This window comes from Amblyomma americanum, chromosome 9 (genome assembly GCF_052857255.1).
Source record: "Amblyomma americanum isolate KBUSLIRL-KWMA chromosome 9, ASM5285725v1, whole genome shotgun sequence".
In the NCBI taxonomy this organism is placed as follows: Eukaryota; Metazoa; Arthropoda; class Arachnida; order Ixodida; family Ixodidae; genus Amblyomma; species Amblyomma americanum.
The window spans coordinates 90,782,553-90,798,479 of NC_135505.1; positions in this window are offsets into that span (position 1 = coordinate 90,782,553).

Consider the following 15,927-nt stretch of genomic DNA (forward strand, 5'->3'; position numbering starts at 1 on the left):
CTTTCCTTGCGGTGCGCTTCAGGAGTCCGCCGATATATGACACAGATACGGCGCCTATTTCTTCCCGCAGAAACCAATACAATTAAAACACGAACTCTACAGGAATATGCAATGCGATGATAATAAAAACTGATTTCATTATTTGCAGGAAATTGTAGTATGTAAAATAGTACTTGCCAAAAATTAAAAAAACTCAGATGCTCGGAGTAGTTTATCATTGTAATTTTTTTTAAACAGCTAAATAAAAGTCATTCACAAAGGCCAGTTATATTATATTCAAGAGAAAATGGCACAGAATCGAACTGCGGAGGTCGCTTGTGTCCGCAGTTTCTACTTTTCAAAAATTTACCCGCGCGTCACACTGAGAAGTAGCTATTAGTCTAGTAAATAGTTTTTCAGAAATTTTAGTATGGAAACAAGCAAGGCTGAGCTCCGTGTACGCGAAAGCGCACGTGACCGCGAAGGAGCCTACGGCGGCAAGCGACGAGCGGCGCCGTAGCACGTCGACGTAGCGAACGTATTTAGAGGGCTATGCTTTGAGGCAGACCTGCATCATTACATAATGAAAACAATATGCTTGTCGGTTGTGCGGGGTAACATTGCCCAGCGAGAGATGCGTGTCGAGCCGGGAGTGCCGGCGTTGGATCCACCCTGCCGCTGCGCTCGAGCCATATAGGCGGCGACTCCGGGGGGCTGCTGGAGAACTCGAGCTCTCCCCCACCTCCCCTTGGAGATTGAGCAATGGGCTCGGGAGGCAGCATATCTTCTGCTACTTACTGGCGCATTCGCACGGGCGGCGGGGAGTCGCCGAGAGCGATGCCGCTGTTTCCAGCCGCACACATCACATAAAATCGGCCTTCAGTTCCTTGTCTTGCCACTTAGCCGTTACAACTTCTCCTCCTTGACTCCTGTTTGAGTCTTCGTTTACGTTTTTGAAAGGTGCATGGAGAGTTCATATTCCTTCTTTAGATTTCAGATTGTTGGCTATTTGCGAGAATGTTTGTATGTAGATTATTTCTTACACATGAAGAGTTTTTTTAAGGCGAAATTTATGGCCCCCGGGCATCAATGATGGATGAAGGTGTGATGAATGATATTTTAGAGATTAAATTAATGCAAAAAGGTTAGCTGCCTTGATGAAGTCCAGGAGAGAACGATGGTACGGTCCCTGCGTCCAGGCAATGTATGAAACAGGGTTGCTTGTTGAAAGACCTGCTACCATCAGGTGCCGGATCCTTGTAGGCTTGAGAGCTGGGCAGTCCCACAGTAAGCTATGAATTTCGGCTCAATGTCCTCGTGTTTACATATCGGACACCCTGGACGAGGAAACAATGCTCGGTACTGAGGCCACTTCCGAGTGATGGCTGGTATGAGGGCAACCCCGAGCCGTATCCTCCTAAGCGCAACCTCCTCTGCACGGGTAAGACCACGGGGGAGGGTTACCGCAAACGGAGGGATGAGAGCACGTGTGCGGCGCCGGAGGAGTTCCTTTCTTGATGAAAGGAGGGTAAAATTGTCCAAATGAACGAGCCGAGGCGGTGATGAGTTCGTATTCGCAAGGCGGGTCGCTAAATCTGCCTGGCTTTGATAGGTCAGACCCCGCGGAACCCACTCAATACGTACTGGCTGCGGTATGCGTGCCGCGAGCCGGTGGATGTCCTGACATAACGTGGGACAGCGGCTATCACGCCCTAGCAACAGGACAACTTGAATGGCGTCACTGCGGATGACAACGCGGGCCGCAGGGAGCATAGTTATGTCGGCCACAGAGCAGAGTGCTCCTTGAACTGCAACGAGCTCAGCACAAAAAGACGAAGGGGGTTTCGTAAGCTGAAAACAAGAGGTTCGAATCAGGGCAGGTCTGCACGGGAAGTAGATTGCTGTGGTTGCTTTGCAGTCTTCTATGCTTGCGTCTACGTAGACAATGGATCCTTCAGCAGGCAAGCATCTTGTTCGTCAAATTTCTGGCGAAGCAACGATGTCGAATGAGCAGATGTTGGTCGGCGATTATCTGTTGAGCTGTACAAACTTCCATGGGGGAAGAGCTAGCGTTGGCGGCTTAAGAATGGAGTGTGACGTTGCATAAGTCCTCAGTGCATGCGTGGAGGGCGATAGACTGGCCTTAAGGCTGCGCGCTTCACAGCGCTGCAGCACCAGCTCATCAATAGTATTGAGCTGCGCAATCTCTTGTAAAGCTATGACCGGTGTGATGCGTGGAAGGCACGTAATGGTCCTCATAGCCTCTCGGTTCACGGCTTCAAGGCGATTCCATTGGGCTGTTGTAAGATGTTGAAACTGGGCTTGATAAACAATACGTGGCTGCAGAATTGCCCTCGCCATTTTTCGTGCAACGAACGGGCCTGCGCCACCAGTTTTAGGGGCAATTTTTCTAACCATACTCAAAGTCTGAATAACTTGTCTTTTTGCCTGAGAAAGACATTTAGTCGCTGATCCTAATTGGTGAATAAGCCAAGGATTTTTACAATCGAACTTCCCTGTAGTGGGGTGCCTGATAGACAAAGACGGATTGGACTTTCAGCAAGTTTACGGCGTCCCCAGCGGTTGGCGACTGACGTGTATGTTGTTTTATGCACCGATAGCTGAAGTCCGATGGATGATGCGTAATTACAGCTAACATCCAAGGCAGATTGAAGGGCAGCCTCCTGAGTACAGATCGAGATCTTGGTGTGTACTCCACACCGTGATGTCGTCAGTGTACTGAAGAAATTTTATGTCACGGACGTCATGTAAGCGCCAAGCCAGCGAGATGAAAGCAATATTAAATAAAGTCGGCAACAATACTGATACCTGGGGCACGCCGCAGAGAGGAACAGATGATCCGGCCGCTTCGCCGCTGAGGCGTATTGCAAATTTTCTGCCTTCCAAAAATGAATGGACAAAACTACGCACGCTCAAAGGGAGATGAAGCATGTCAATGGAGTTCAGAACGGCTGCATGACTGATGTTATCATATGCCTTTTCAACGTCCATTGCTAAAACAGTACGCACATCGCGGCTGCGAGTAGATGACAAAACTGCAGATGCTAAGACAGCCAACCCGTCCTCCGTTCCAATATATGGACGAAAGCCGATTTGTGCTGGGCGATAAAAACCGTGCTGCTCTAGGCACCATGGCAATCGTGTGGCTAGCATTTTCTCCGCCAGCATGCACAGCGTAGGTGTTAAGGAGATAGGTCGCAAGTTGGCGAGGTCCGTCGGAGGCTTTCCTGGTTTCGGGATAGGAATCACGACAGCGGATTTCCAGCTCTCGGGCACTACGCCATCCAACCATACTTTGTTTATGGTGTCAAGTGGTTGAGGGAGTGCAGCGCTACTCAGGTTCTTGTACACCTTGCACTGAATATTGTCCGGGCCGGGCGCTGTTTTCTGTTTCGCATCATCTATTGCAGCCCTCAACTCAGACATAGAGAATGGACACTCAATTCAATCTACGTCGACACCAGACGGCATTTGATATACATGCGCTGGGATGCCTGCCATATTTAAACTTGCGGATGAAGAAGGCACAGCATCGTATTTCGGGAAAAACATTCGCGCTGCTTCTTTCGCGAAATCATCTGGCGAAAAGTTAGCCGCGAAGCATGCGGTTGCCGCTGCGTCAGTCGAACGGCGACCGCGTTCCATTGTACGGAATGTTCGCAGAGAGAGGCATTCGAGGATTTTGCAGAAAATTGTTAGCACCACGCATGCCAATGCCACCGAGAGAGGTCGCGTTCATATTTGCGTGCCTTAGCTGTAAGATAGTTCAATCGCATACGTGCCTGCGACGAAGTACGGTCTCTCGTAGCAGCCAGCTCGTCTTGACAGCGTGCCGCCCACAACTTAAGAAGGCCGAGGTCTGGTGCCGGTCAACCAACAACAGTCCAGGTGGTAGTTGTAGCACTGTTGAGCGCTGTTTGTATGCGCTCAAGGATTGGCGAAGAATCTGAGGAGAGATTGTTCATACAGGAGCGGAAACTGTCCCAGTTGATCACAGAACTTTTGTAGCGTAAAGGTCGGAAATGTGAGGTATGAAGACCGATGATGATAGGGTGATGATCACTTCCCCAGCACTCTGGCTCCATGTGTCAGGAGAGAGTACCCGGACCCGACCACCACGTCAAGTCTGGAGCATAGGAAGCACTACGAGTTTGACGCACTGGCCGTGTTGCTGTCCCAGAATGCTAGAGCAGTACAAATTGGGCATCGGTGAAGGCGTCCCGCACACGCCTGCCACGAGGGCTTGAAGTGGGGTACCCCCAATCCTCGTGATTGGCGTTAAAGTCGCCTCCAACTAAAATCGGACACCCGGGATACTGCCGACGGACACTTGTTAACCAGCCAAAATTAATACGGGAGGAAGTACCACCGGCTGGTCTAACGTAAAATGAAACGACCACAACGGTTCCCTTCTTAAGTTTCGCAGCCACTGCCACTACCTTTTGATACGGCGTGCACCAGTTTTCGAGAGCAAGGCGTACATGCGGAAAACGTGAGTCCACATACACCGCCGCATGTCCCGGGGGAGCAGCAGTTTGTACACGACGGTCTATCATTGAAGGAGACATGTAGGCACTGAAGCTTGGAATCGATGGCAAGGCGTTTGTTTCCTGTAGCAGCATGACCCATAGCTTGACCTGGAGCCCTTGAATTTGTAGTCTGGCCTTGAGTTCTCCCACCTTCGTGGAAATACCTCTGCAGTTCCGCTGCAGCACACCAGCACGATTGGAACTTGCCATTTCTATTTACTAGCCCAAACACTGTAGAATCACGGACGTCAGGTTGGACGACTGGTTGACCATAAACCGGTGCAAAAGAAGTCGCAAAGTTGTCCAGTGGCATTGCGGTAATCTGGGAAGAGGCGGCAGGAAATGACACTGGTGGGCGGCAGGAAGGCGATGTTGCTGCGCCACTGATAGATGCGGAGGATGATTCCGCTGCCCGCCTACGTCGAGCGAGCAGTTCACGGTGTTGCCGGAGCTTGCTGACCTCCGCTAAAAGACATGTCATTTGTTCGTTGACTGCGGCCATATCGTCCTGCGGTAGTTCAGGCACACTGCGCTGCTTTGCTGGCTGTTTTCGGATGTGTTCTTTTCGCACAGTACCGTTAGAAGAGTGCTGAGCTGAAGGATCATGAGAGGTGTGCTCAGGGAGCTCCGGCCACTCGTCGTCATCCCAAAGGAGAGCTGCGAACCGATTGGCAGTCTGCAATGAAGTTATACTGTCTTGTATTGGCCAATGCTTAGTCATTCGACGACGAGCCTGTTTTTTTGCATTTTGTTTTCTCGGACATATTGGAGATGTTACCTCGTGGTCGTCGGATTTACAAAGGCCGCATCAATAAGCCACTTTCCCTTCCGATGTAATTTCACCGACAACAGTGAAGGGGCAGGATTTAAGCATATGTCCAGTACGGATGCAGTTATAGCAATATACCGCACTCGGTTTATATGGCCGAGGCCGTAAAATACAGCCATTATAGTACAGACGGGCTGATAGTGTCAGAGGGCCTTACAAGGTGACTATGCAAGAGCGCCCCTTTCCCATGCGTCGGGCCTGGATGACACGCCTGTACTGTCCAGGCTGTACTGTCCAGGCCCGACATGCGTCGGGCCTGGACAGTACAGCTCACGCAGGAGGGCAGTTTGATCCTCAGTGATATCGACGTGGTAGACCACGCAGCGCTGTAAGTCGGAGCCTTCAACTAAATACACTTGTACTGGCACTGGGATTTCGCTTGTCAGTGAAATTCTGGTGAGCGTTTGCAGCCGTTCTATGGCAGTCAGAGTCGGAAGCCACACTGCAATAGTGTTGGATTTTGTCCTGGCTGTGAAGCCCCGAAAACCTTTGGTTCCGAGGCACGCGTACAAGTTAGCTTGTAAAATCTTGCTGGGTATATCCGTGAGGCTTTTGTTGGCCACTGATTTAATGGTCCCTTTGTATGAAGACGATCCGGGTGCAGGTTCCACCGAGTTCTCGATCGTACGACAAGAGCGCTTACATTGGGAGCCATCACTTGCCGAACGTGGAATCGGTTGGCGGTCGTTTGAGGGACGCTTGTGAGTTGCGCGAGGGCACTTTTTCACGGGTAGATGTACCGATAAGTCCATTGGAATGCCCTTTTCATCATGCCGTGCGGTTTGAGGCCCATCCGGTGGTGTAGAGTTGATGGCCATGTGCCCTGGTGGCAGATCGCTCACGAGCAGTCAGGCATTTCGGGAAGGCAGGAGGGGGGCATCTGCCGATGAACCGGCAACACAAAGCTGGGCCTGGCGCTGCGAATCAGGTGTCGACTGCGTGGCAGGTGATGCCACGAGAGACGCCGGCAGAGCTACCTCCGCCAGCGTGGCAGCGGAGGCACTAAGCCAAGCGTCAGTGCCCAGCTCAGCTGCACTCATGCATGGTTCCAAGGAGGCCTCAGACGGTAGGAGGACGGCCGAAGCTTCTTCACAAGGCGAGGATGCAGTTCTCTTCAAATAGAGCACATATTTACGCGGATGGCGAGGTTTTTCTAGAGAGCGCTGTGCATCCACTTTAGCAGGGACACACTTCGTCTTCTTCTTCCCACATGAAGAGTTTAAAATTTGCTTTTATTGAAACTTTAATGTCGTCCAATGTTGTGTCATTTCAAAGTGCTTTTTGTGTATCTGGAATAAACCGGTGTTTTTTAGAGGACTTAGGTTGTCACTCGTCGCACGAGTCCATGACTCGCGGGCCCATTCTTTAGAAGGCGGGGCCTTTAGTATATAGCCCCTCCACCTGTCTATATCTTGTACTAACATTCTCTGAGGATACCATGTCACATGTAATACATATGCCCGGCCTCAGAGATCGCAATATTATGCATTTCACATTCGATTTACTGCACGCACCATAGTCATAACGCTCGAAGACCATTAGCCACTACAACAATGTTCATTCTGTAGCCTTTATTAACTGGACTCTCATCAATTTTTTTATATTCATCAATTATATATTTTCAGTTAATTATGAACGCTCTCCTACCTGCAATTTCTGGAAAAATGACAGCGTATTCCTACGCCACAAAAGTTTGGTGACTTTTTAACTCAATGCCCACCAGCTCAGCTAAAGACAGCATTTTTTCTGCCTGTCATCACAGGGATGTCATTTTATGGGTGACCAGAAAAACCGGCTGGGTCAGGCACTTAATGGGTGGTCGAGTTGCTGTAATAATTCTGTTGAATCACATCCAGACTAGGGACAGGAATGCCTCCGCCCTCGGCCCCAGCTGTTCTGGCTGTTTGCTTTCGGAACTCCCTTTCCCTCCAGGCTCCTCCTTTCACAGTCTGGCCCTCTACTCCCCAGGTTTTGAGCTATAAGCTTTGTTTTCTTGGGTACTGAACCCCTGCGTTTTTGCCATAACACCAACAGCTACGCTACTTAAATGGTGGTTATCCTAACCATTTATTCAAACACGTACTGTTGCTACACAGAAAGTATTGTGCTGTAGATACAGTGAATGAGACGATGCGAGAACAAGCGTTTGTGTTTCCTCGTCTTGTCCTCTGTAAATATCACGCTATGCTCTCTGTGTAACGATGAACTAACACGCCCAGACATAATCCATCCTGACATGCTAATGCACCGAATAAATGATTTCATTTCCAGAGTGACGAACCGAAATAGCCAAAAAGGCCCTCATGTTGTTTATTCTCGCGACGCCCTTGCTGCCAGAAGTTTTCTCCTCAAGTTTCTGTGAGGAAATTAATGCACATTCTTGCAGCATGCCAGCCTCGCTCAGTAATGCTTGCGACAACTAAAGCACGAAGAGTGGCAGGAGATTAAACCTAGTATTTAGGTATCGGGTATCAAAAATGTAAAAGCATTAAAGTATTAGCCCTATATAAAAATAGAATAGATCGGACTTTGGTTGCTTTCCTTTTAGGTGCGCTTCAATGCCAAGCTTCTTTCATGGTTTCTGATCTTCTAAATGTGTGCAGCATTAACATGAAATCTCTAAAGATCAATTTTATTGTGTCAATAAATGCTTGGTGAGAACAAAAGTATTCAAAATTTTATTTCAAGCAATTAATTGTAACATCTTTGTTGGCAAAAAGCTGGCAACATATAAGGATTATGTAACCACCGCAGAGGGAAAATAATTATTTGTACACGATGAAAATACATTAGGCCTGATGGAAGCTAACTCTGGTGAAGTACTCGTCAGGCAGCTCCGAAGAATTCTTGGATATCCATATTTATTTTTCTCATTACCATAAGATTAGCCGCTAGGGGGCCGCTGCGCGCGGACGTGTGTCACGTCGTCGGCTCTGTCTTCCTGCAGTGATTCCTAGCGGCAAATGTTGTCGGATCGACCAGAGCTGGTTAAAATCGCCAATCGGAAGATGAGAGGACTCTGCGGACACCAGCGTTTTACCCTTAAGTGGACTTTTCGCCATTTTAGAGCCAAACATCTGCCAGCCGTGGTGCCGACGCGCTAACCCGAACGCCGGCCACTAGGCCTAACAAGGGCTAAGACTTACGGAGGCCCCCGGTGCCGCCGCGTCAGCTGTGCGGCAGCCAACAGGATGTGTGAATATCACCGTGGAAGGTCGTAGCGCCGAAAAGGCCGAGCTCGACACCCCGGATTGGATCACAGTACTCAACAAATGCAACCTCAAGGAGAAATGGGCACTGAAATCCAAGGTCGTCACAGAAGAGATGAAAGTGATAGACGCCCCACCACCAACAGCGAAGCACAACGGCAGAGAGTAAGCGGAGAAATCGATCGCCTCGAACCAAGTCAAGCTTCCCGAGAATGGCTGGAGGATCATTTTCCGCCCCAAAGGAGGCATGGTAGTCAAACAGTACGATGGACCAACCCGACCGGTAACCAACGAGGTTACCGTTGACCTGGCAGTACCCGACGACTTCTCGACAGGATTCATCCACAGAACCGGACTCAAGACCCCACTGCAAAAGATCAAGCAAGAGATAGCAGAACATGAGAACCCCAAGGTGCAGGAGATCAGACGACTAGGACAGAGCAAGACCATCATGCTCACATTCACCCCCAAGGAGGTACCGAAGAAAATCAAATGTCTAGGTGCCATCCTGAACTGTTATTTGTACAAGAAAAACTATGACGTACGCTTTAAGTGCGGAGACCTGCGACACCGATCCGACGTATGCGAGAGCAAGGAGGAGAATTGCAGAGGCTGTGGCATCCCCAACCAAACCGAGGGACACGATTGCAACCCCACCTGCAATCTGTGCGGCCAGCCGCACCCCACTGGCGACAGAACCCGCAAGATATTCAGAACCCCATACATCATTAAGAAACGACAATGAGAGAAGCTCCAGCTCCAGAGAAGCTCCAGAGAGAAGCTCCAGGAGGAGGAGAAGAAACTACCAGAGCATCGCAGCAGGCGGGACGCGAGTAAGACGCGGGCCGCGAGCAAGGATCGACGCCGGTCCACATCCTTTCCGAGGCTACTGCAGCAGGCCACCCCCCCCCCCCCCCCCCCGCTCAAGGAGCAAGACGCACCGCCCACCAAAAGGTATGCTGGGAAGCAGGGAATTCCCATGACTCAGACAGTGAGGGAGCCCAAAGAGCAAATGAAACAACACGAAATGATGAAACAGCAACAGGAGCAATTGAATCTTTACCAGGAGCAAACACAAGCTCAGATTCAGGATCTCCGTAATCAGGTTATCGAGTTGCAAAGGGAGAACACTGAGCTCAAAGCTCAACTCAAACAACCGGAAGCGCATCAGGAGGCCATGGACGATAAGTCGTCCAAATACAGGCCAGAGGTGCCTGCACCGCCAAAGAAAAAGCGAGTTAAAAAGACCGATTCGGGCCTTGAGAAGGCCGAGGGCAAGGCCGTCAAACTTTAGGTAGACACGCAGCCACTCAAAGAGGTAGTTCAACAGGCGGCCATAGCTACCCAGCGTAACGCGGAGAGGATAGACCAACTCTCAGCCCAGCTCAACCAACTAGTCATCCCAATAGGAACTAGAATTGACCAACTGGCAGAACAGCAAAAGCAAATCCTTATGCAGTTGAAGCATGACCAGACTCAACACTAGGGCAAATACAATATGGCAATTGAACTGTAGGGGCTTTACAAAAAAAGAAACGTTCTCCAAGCCTACCTTGCGGGACGCGATGGTCCCGACATCATCGCGCTGCAAGGATAGGGGAAAAATGCTAAACTGAGCGGATACAAAACGTACCCTGGCCAGTCGCGAAACACTCAGACTGCTACCCTGGTGAAGAGAAATATCACCGTCATGTAGCATGAGGTAGGATGCACGCAGATTGACTATGTGTTAACAGAGATTATACCGCAGAGGCGGAAGGAACGCAGCCTGCTAGACTTGAACGTCTACAGCTCTCCTAAACTGAGGAAAGGCTGTGGCTTCAGGGAGCTCTTTGCTAAAGCGCAAGCACTGGCACAAGGTCAGCAGCGTCTCGTAATAGTAGGGGAATTTAATGCGCCACACCAAGCATGGGGATACTACCACTCCCAGATAAAAGGGAGGGAATTATGGGACGCCGTGATACAGTGCAATTTAACACTCCTTAACGATCCACTCGCACCGACGAGGCAGGGAAACAGCGTGTCATACGACACCTCCCCCGACCTCACCATGATCGGAGCAGACGTTGAGGATACATGGCACAACACGAGAGGGAACCTTGGCAGTGATCACGGAATCATAGAGATCGTTGTCCAAAACGGGGTCAACATTAAACGGGAGAGGAAAACTCTCAAATCCATCAATTGGCAGTCCTTCCGTGCCAACGGAGTGGGTTTCGGGGAGATCACCGACATAGCTGAATGGGCCAATGGAATCAAGCAGGTGTGCAAAGAGGCTGAAGAGGAAGTGGAATTGTATAAGGAACAAAACTGGGTTGATATCCACATGTGACAATTGTGGCAATAGAAAAAAGAGGCAGAAACCGAGCTCGCCCAAAAAGGGGCAACCGTAACCTCAGAAGGAGAATAGCAGCTCTCAACAAGGAAATTGAGGGCCATGCCCAAACACTAAATAGACAACACTGGAACGACATCTGCGATAGACTAGACGGCCAGTTAAGCTCTGTCACCACCTGGAAACTATTGCAAAACCTTGTGGACCCAGACAGCACCAAAGCTGAGACCAGGAGAAAAATGCAGACTAACCCACAATTTCCAGGGTTCGGAGGAGGATATGATCAACCAGATAAAGAAAAGGTACATAGGGGAAACAAACACCTAAACATTGCCCGACTATAGCGCGAAAACAACGAGGAGATAGACCAACCAATCACCATAAGAGAGTTCCAAGCTGCCTTAAACAAGCTCAGCGGAAAAACCGCGGCTGGCCCAGATGGGATCAGCAATAAAATGCTTAGAAACCTCGAGGACAACTCCTTCCAGCAACTAATAGCATTCATTCAAAAGTGTTGAGAACGGGGAGAGATACCCGGGGAGTTGAAGGCAGCAAATCTAGTCCTCATCCCCAAACCTGGAAAAGAACTCAAACTTGAGAGCCTTAGGCCAATATCGTTAACCTCCTGTGTAGGCAAGCTCATGGAGCACGTCATGCAGAATAGGCTCAACGGATACTTGGAAAGCAAAAAAACTCTCCCAGACAGCATGGTTGGATTCCGACAACTGTCTACAAACGACGTCATGCTACTACTCAGCGAACAAGTATTGGAAAGGAAGACTAGCGACTTCAGCAAAGCTTTTGACAACGTCCAACACCAAGGGATCCTGTCGCACCTCAATCACCTTAATGTAGGAAGCAAGCTATACAACTATATCAAAAGCTTCCTCACGGACCGGACAGTGAACATAGAAATCGGGGGCACAATAAGAGAAAAGATTAAGCTTGGCAACAAGGGAACACCGCAGGGAACGGTGCTCTCCTCAATTCTTTTTAACATTGCAATGATCGGGCTGCCAGAACGACTCAGAAAGCTAGAGGGCCTCTGCCACACTCTCTACACTGATGACCTCACCCTTTGGGTCGACAGAGGGGGGAGCGATGGCCAAGTAGAAGACACCCTACAAAGGGCAATATAGGAAACGGAAAGCTATCTGAGACCCATAGGGCTAAAATGTTCGCTGGAAAAATCGGAGATGCCAATCGTGAGCAAGCAGCAGATCAATATCTAGCTCCTGGTCAACAACACCCCGGTCCCAAGGGTTGACAAGATCAGGATACTGGGTATGGGGATACAATAAAATTGGAGAAACACCGAAACAATAAATCGACTAGAAGCCACGACCAACCAAACATGCAGGCTTCTCAAGAAGATAGCCAACAAAAACGCGGGGATGAAGGAGGGGAACCTACTTAGGCTTGCCCATTCTTTCATCATTAGCCGAATCACCCTACGCTATCCCGTACTTAAAAGAGAACTAGAGCAGAGAGAGACAAAGTAGACAATCTCATCAGGAAAGTTGTCAAAACAGCCTGAGGTTACCAGCGTGTACATCAACTGAGACGATCCTCAACCTAGGAGTGTCGAACACCCTAAAGGAAATGTGCGAGGCAAACGCACGGCACAATGTGTCAGACTAACTGGCAGCAAAACGGGCAGATCCATCCTTTGGAAACTGGGCTACCAAAACCCAGAATCATTAGAGGGGATAACCACCATCCCCAAAGAAATTGCTAACAAATTAAGAATACCCCCATTCCAAGAAACATGCACCCCATACACAACGAGGACCGCAGGAAAAGCAGAGTCCAAAGACTCCAAAGCTCCCTTCTCCAAAAACAAGAGGCAGTGTACACCGATGCGGCAGAGTACCCAGAAGGGCACTACGCTGCAGTAGTAGTGAGCGAAAAAGGGAAGCTAATCTCGAGCTGTAGCGTAAGACACTCTTCACCAGAGGAGGCAGAGATGGCGGCGGTTGCCCTGGCAATCACAATCCCATCAAATACAATAATCATCACAAATTATAAAACTGCAATCAAAGCCTATCACAAAGGTCAAGTGTCCAAAGAGGCCGGCAAAATTCGGCAAGCAGGCAAGAGGAACGTACCTAACGACCTAGTTAGCATAATATGGGCACCCGCTCATAGTGGACTCACAGGGAATAAGATCGCCAACGAGGTCGCCCGAGTACCCACAAACCGGGCCCTAGCGCAGGCCGATTACTCCCTGTCCAAAAAGCGAGACTTAACCACATACAGGGAAATTCTAGAACTCTACAGAATGGGGAGGAGAACCCTGCCTCCCCCCATACATCTCTCACAAAGAAAGAAGAAGCAATGTTGCGAAAGATGCAGACAGGTACCTTAACATACCCGTATATCCTACACAAATGGCATCCTGAGGTGCACTCTTCCAAATGCTTACACTGCGAAGGCATGGCGACCCCAAATCACATGCTGTGGGCTTGCCCAGCGCTAAATGGTCTACATGGAAACAAAGAGTCATGGGAATCCTCCCTCCATAGCCAGGAAGAACAAGTTCAAAAACAAGTCATCGGTCAAGCCCAGGCCGCCGCCGGAAGTGAACTGTTTCTGGCTGACGTCTAGAGGGAGGCAGACGGTGAAAGGGGGAGCTGCGTCTCACCCGATCACCCATACTTTCTGATGGGTGCAAATAAAGTGCTTTCTCTCTCTCTCTCATTACCATAAAATATAAAATATTTTCAGTATAGCCGTCAGCAAAGCTATGATTACGATATAAAGTTGGAACGAGGAAATTGGCCTCACAGATCGACTCGAAAGGAGCTAGAAAGATGCCAAACAATGGCGTGGTAAATTTAGAGTGTATATCGAAAATAACTGTCTGAAATTATCATGAAACAGCCGTGCACGAAGATCAGCGTTAAGCACCCTCATACTCTTCATTCAGTTCAAGCAGGCTGAACTGTAGTGAAGTAAAACCAGAGCCCTTGACCATACAGCTTACCCGGTTATTATAAACTTTTCTGTGAAGAACAACCATAGCTAGAGAAATGCGCCGAATAAACCCAAAATCGTATTACTCCACGTTAGTATTCATAGATTAGGAGAAAGCTTTTGAGTCTAGCGCCGCGTCGCGAAAGATGAGCCGGGAGAGAGCTACATATGAGCCATGGACTCCGTGGCTGGCCATGAAAACCGGGTTTTGTGAATTGGTTGCGAATGAATCTGGATGGGTCCAGCATGATTGTCCACTCTATGATGGTATTTGTGAGCATTAGTCACTAACCGTCCATGTCCCTCACAGAAACAGCAGTAGCATGGTACACGGCGCGTGTGTTCCTGTTTCCAATGCAGGACTGAATTAAATGGCAACATTTTTTTAACAACCGTGGGATAAAAATAAAGCTGCCTTTGATTGAAATGCGTGCGAATTATTCGGGAAGTATTCGGGGAATTGAGAACTTCATCCTTTCGTTTTGAATAACCGTGAAACCTCACTCTTTCACTCCTCCACCTATTAAAATGTAAATATTTTCTATTCGCTATTAGAAATCATGTGAAACGCCCTAATCGAGTGGAAACGATCACAGCACTTTTCGTCAAATAGGAACGCGTGTACGCCCCTTGTGTTACTTCTGCATGAAATATATATTGTGAATTACGAAATATTTCTATCAGTGATGAAAACGGTGTGACGGTGATTTCGAAGGTGAGATGATAGTGATTATGTCCCGAACTTTAGAACAGTGAGGCAATACCTTCATGGCAAGAAAGAAAGCGCTCAGACACAAGCAATGCAAGCTAGAAAACGGCAATAAAACGACAGCACGACCGCATTCGCAATCTGCAGGTGAGGGCCGAGAACCGAAGATCATCTATAAGAAGGAAGTCTTCAGAATGCATTGCAGCCAAACATCCAGCACTCCCTATGACAGTTAACCGCAGGTGAAGCATCACCGCTGGGCAAGCTTTCGCTAGAATTTGTGGCTGATCACTTCGTCTTTATCCTCGGTGACGGCACAAGAGGCAAGAGGAAGGAAACAACTGTATAAAGCTTTGTATAACGGCAACGCTCAGTGGCTATGCCTAACCGCGAAACATTGCACAGAACGCATGAATTTCTGCCGCGGGACATCTAGGTGTTGCACAGACTAGACCGCCGCTTTTTTCTCTCAATTAATTGGTCAATAAAAATTCGTCAGCATTACATTTCTATCGACTAAAACACCAGGCAGACTTTCGGAAGGGCTAGTCAAGAATACACTCTATACATCCCTTCAGTCCAACGATGGAGAAATGCGCCAAATTAAAGCATATTCTTGATAGATTCCGGGAAATCAGTTGAGTCTTCCTAAACCAGAACAGTTATGTAGAAATTGCTTAACCAGGATATAGATGGGCTTATGCAAAGGCACTGGAAACTCCCGGCAGCGGCTCCAAAGCAGCCGTAGTCTTCCACAGGGATCCGAAGCTTAAATAAACCTCCTGCTGAAAGAAATCCGGATCTCGAAATCACCAGCAATTTCTAATATGGGGCGATTTTTATGGACACCGTGCGCTTTGTGGGACCTGACAAGGCAGACACTGCGGGCCTGCTTCTTGATTTTTTTTCATAACTTCTAACAAGCAGTCACTGCCCGTGCATAATCTATAATTAACATCATATTTTGGAAAAAAATATTAAGATCACTTAATTACTATTGCCGATGGTATCTCGGACCACTACAGTGCAATTCATTTCTAAAAGGCAAACTTAACTTCTCATCGGGTAAACCTTTTCCTGGATTTTCTGCTGAATATGAACATCTGATCGTGGACTGAGAGTATTTTTTTCTTCTGAGCCTGAGTTCAGTGGTAGCATTTCCTTTATTTAGGGTAAGCTCAATAAATCAGAGTTATCGTAGAACTGACTGCTCTATTTCTCTGCCTACAAAGAGTACAAACTCCGAGAACCCATGCAGTAGACTGCACATAATCATTTTAAACCGGAGTACAAACGTTATAATGGAGGTCGTTAACGTTGAAGGTTGCTTAGTGTTAACG